This window comes from Syngnathus floridae, unplaced genomic scaffold (assembly GCF_059516105.1).
Source record: "Syngnathus floridae isolate MCC-2025c unplaced genomic scaffold, RoL_Sflo_1.0 HiC_scaffold_62, whole genome shotgun sequence".
Taxonomy (NCBI): Eukaryota; Metazoa; Chordata; class Actinopteri; order Syngnathiformes; family Syngnathidae; genus Syngnathus; species Syngnathus floridae.
In genome coordinates, this window is record NW_028284091.1 from 168,412 (window position 1) to 172,678 (window position 4,267).

The window sequence follows — 4,267 nt, forward strand, 5'->3', positions numbered from 1 at the left end:
AAGCCACAGTGCCGGCGTGCTTTAAGACTGCCTCCATCATTCCGGTGCCGAAGAAACCTCAAATCACCTCATTTAATGATTACCGGCCTGTTGCACTGACTCCGGTTATGATGAAGTGCTTCGAAAGGCTGCTTAAAGGTCACATCGTTTCCAGACTCCCCCTATTATTTGACCCGTTCCAGTTTGCCGACCGGCAAAACCGCTCCACTCAGGACGCCATCTCCTCCGTTCTTCACCTGAGCCTGGCTCACCTGGAGGAGAAGAACACCCATGTGCGGAGGCTGTTCCTGGACTTCAGCTCAGCGTTTAACACCATCATCCCACAGCATCTGGTAGGAAAATTGGAACACCTGGGCTTCAACACCCCCCTTCGCAACTGGCTGCTAGACTTCCTCACCAACAGACCTCAGTCAGTCCGGGTCGGACAGAACACCTCTGATGTCATCACCCTCAGCACAGGCTCCCTTCAGGGCTGCGTCCTGAGCCCCCTGCTGTGCACCCTGATGACACACGACTGCGTCCTCAGGTTCACCACCAATCACATCGTGAAGTCAGCAGACGACACAACGGTGGTGGGGCTCATCAGAGACAACAACGACCTGGACTACAGAGAGGAGGTGGAGCAGCTGGTGGGCTGGTGCAGAGAAAACAGCCTGATCCTGAATGAGGAGAAGATGAAGGAGATCATCGTCGACTTCAGGAAAAAACAGCCTCACCACGCTCCACTGATCATCAACAGCTCAGCTGTGGAGGTGGTCAGCACCACCAAATTCCTGGGGGTCCACATCACAGAAGACCTCACCTGGACTATGAACACTACGGCACTGGTCAAGAGGGCACAGAAGCGCTTGTACTTCCTGCGGAGGATGAGGAGAGCCCACCTGCCCCCACCCATCATGAGGACGTTCTACAGGAGCACCATAGAGAGCATTCTGACAAGCTGTCTCTCTGTGTGGTGTGGAGGCTGCACCGCCTCCGATTGGAAGAACGTGAGGAGAGTGGTGAGGACAGCAGAGAGGATCATAGGGGCTCCTCTTCCCTCCATTCAGGACATTTCATCTCAGCGCTGCATGTCCCGTGCCCGTAACATCATCAATGACCCATCACACCCCCACCATGGACTGTTCTCCCTGCTGCCCTCTGGGAAGAGGTTTGCAGCATCCGCTGCAGGTCCACCAGGTTCTGCAACAGCTTTTTCCCTGCTGTCATCAGACTGTTGAACACTAGAACTGTTGAGCTCTAAACTGAACTCTGCATCACACATTCACAGAACTGTACTTTATGACACTACGGACCTCTATCTTGCACTATCTCGCACTACCAACTTTACTGAACTTGTATAAACCCTTTAAATAGAAGTTTAATACATGGTTTAGCATTCCTCTGCACACTCTTGAATACTGTTTTGCCTACTTGCACTATTGCATAATTATCACTGCTGCACTTTATACTTATTTTTAATATATATATATATATATATATATATAGTATATATGTATATATATATATTTTCATAGGGTATGTTACTTCTATTCAACTGCAATATCACTACTTTGTTGTAAGACGTATGCAACGGAATTTCGTTTTGTATGCACCATGTGCAGACAAGATGACAATAAAGTTTGTCTAAGTCTAAGTCTAAGTCATGTCAGGTCAGCTGTCTGGAGAGAGAGAGAAGTCAGGACCTGCGGGCGGAGCACCACCGTGCCACCGCCGCCATGACGGAACTCAAAAGCAAACTCCATGAGGAGAAGCAGAAAGAGTTAGCCATTACCAGGGAGACATTACTGCGGCAGCATGAAATGGAGCTGATGAGAGTGATCAAAATCAAAGATGGAGAGATCCAGCGACTGAATGCCTTGGTCCTCAGCCTGAGGGACGGCTCCATGGACAAGGTGATCCGCTCTATCCGTGTCTGACTATCCGCACGCCACGTCGGGCTTCGATGCGGCCGCTACCGTATTGTGTAGCTTGTCCCCAGTAAGCGTCGCGGCGCTCCGTTGCGGTCTCAACGGCCAGGTGTGGCGCAATGTCTGCTCAGGTGAGGAGGGGGGGCGCTTTGCTGGCGGAGGTGGAGGAGACGCGGCGGTGTCGGGAGACCGAGCGGTGTCGCCTCCACCAGGAGCGCGGAAGAAGCCCTGGCAGCGGCCCAGCAGGCCTGGCAGTCCCGAGCGGCCGAGCTCCGATCGGCTCATCACCAGCATCGGGAGGAGCTGAGCCGAACCAAGAGAGACTGCGAGAGGGAGATCCGCCGACTGGTAGGACTGATCAGATGCGCGGTGCGTGGCTATGTTCCCAATTTCGTTGTATACCTGCAGTGCAATGACACCTAAGGCATTCTATTCTATTCTATTTCACAAGAAGAAAATGTCCGGTTGCTCGCTTCGCTTTTGTCACAGCAAAGGTGTTCTAGTCGATTCCAGAAAAAAATTGGCCGGTTGCTCTCTTTGTTTTTGTCACAATTCTGGCAAATGAGTTTGCCCGCCTGCCTGAGCGCTCCCCGTTTGTACATCCAGACGGATGAGATCAAGCTGAAAGACAGAGCGGTTAGTGTTTTGGATGAAGCCCTGGGGCCGGCCACGTCCACCGCCTTCAGCTGCAGACTCAGGCTGCCGAGCAGCAGATCGCTGCCCTGAGGGATTCCCAAAGGGCGGGCCTAAACTACCCTGGAAGTGGGGTCAACGCCGCTACTAGCAATCCTCTTCATTGCGTAAGCCACCTCATCACACACTTGCAGTACGCATGACTTAGTTCGTTGCTGGAGGAAGGTAGCACAAAAACAGTTTTGAACTTTGAACGAGTGCTTGTGTGTGTGTGTTGCGGGGCGTTTTCAGTCTCAGGAGGATCGGGACACGCGACGGTTTCATCTGAAAATCGCTGAGCTCAGCGCAGTCATCAGGAAACTGGAGGATCGAAACGCCCTGCTTTCTGAAGAGCGCAATGAACTGGTAATTTATTGACGGCACGCTTGAAGGTTTGCGCTACGTTTGATGCGCGCCATCCAGCGAGGCACCCATTGCGCTTGCTTATTAGTTGAGCGGCGCGGCGAGTCGGTTGCCTGGTAGATGTCTTTTATTGGGAGCCAAAGCCACGATTCCGTTCAAACCGATGCAAAAGGAATGGATACGTTCTGGCCCGCGTGTTGTGCGTCTTTCACATCCCGCACTTCATGCTTGCAGCTAAAGCGACTGAGAGAAACAGAAAGCCAGTTTCTGCCACTCCTGTACAAAAACAAACGCCTGAGCAGGAAGAATGAAGAACTCTCGCTGGTGCTGTGTCGCCTTGAAAACAAAGTGCGCTTTGTCACCCAGGAGAACGAGGAGATGGCAAGCTTGGTAAGTCGACGCGGACAACGGCGGCGTGCCAACAGAGTCCACTGCATTTGTGTTCCACAGAGAAGGCCTAGTTCGCTCAATGACCTGGACCGCGGTTGCGGCCAGCAGGACGGTGAAATGGAGTTCCTTCAAGTTGTGGAGCAGCGGCACATCATCGACGACTTGTCCAAGGTCTTCAGGCAGGCGACTCGGTGCACGTACGGCAGCGCCGCGCTCGCTCGCTGTCGCCAGGAAACCTTTTCCGTCCAAAGCTTGGCCGGCGGCCGCCATCCAAAAAATTGGCCCCTTAAATTCCGACCTTTCAAGCAGGAGCATTGTGCGCACGCGTTTGAACACGCTTTAGACTTGTTTTGCCGTTTTCAGCAGCTCAAAGCTCCCGTTTTGTCAGCGCCTTTGCCACTCGCTGTGCGCTGAAAACGACGGACTTGCCCGGCTGCTCAGCCCGTCAACCATGAGCCGCGAGCGCGGCGTCATTGTCCGTAGGCAGCTAGTGGCAAAATGCACCCTGTTAGAGTTGCGCTCGCTCCAACTTATTTTGCAAGAACCACACGGGAGACAAGTAAGTTCTTTTGGACACCTGCAGGTGGAGAGTCCATCCGTTGTACGAATGAAGTCTGACTCTCGGCTCCTGCACGAGCATTTTAATTAAGAGAAACAGGGTGGGTGTAAGAGTGGATTGAATAGAGGAAGCCCTTGACCTCTAGTCAAAACATAGCAAGGGGTGTTTTACGACTTTGTGTAGGAAGGGATAAGCGATAGGGATAAATAAGGGATAACTAATATTATTTATTACAGGTCGCAGTCAAAGTCAAAGCAACACAATGATACGATAAAGATAATCTGGAAAACCCTGACACACCCTGTAGTTGTCACTTTTGGAAAAGACGAGCGTCCCTCCAATCATCGCCGGTGACGTGTTTTTCAGGCTCTGG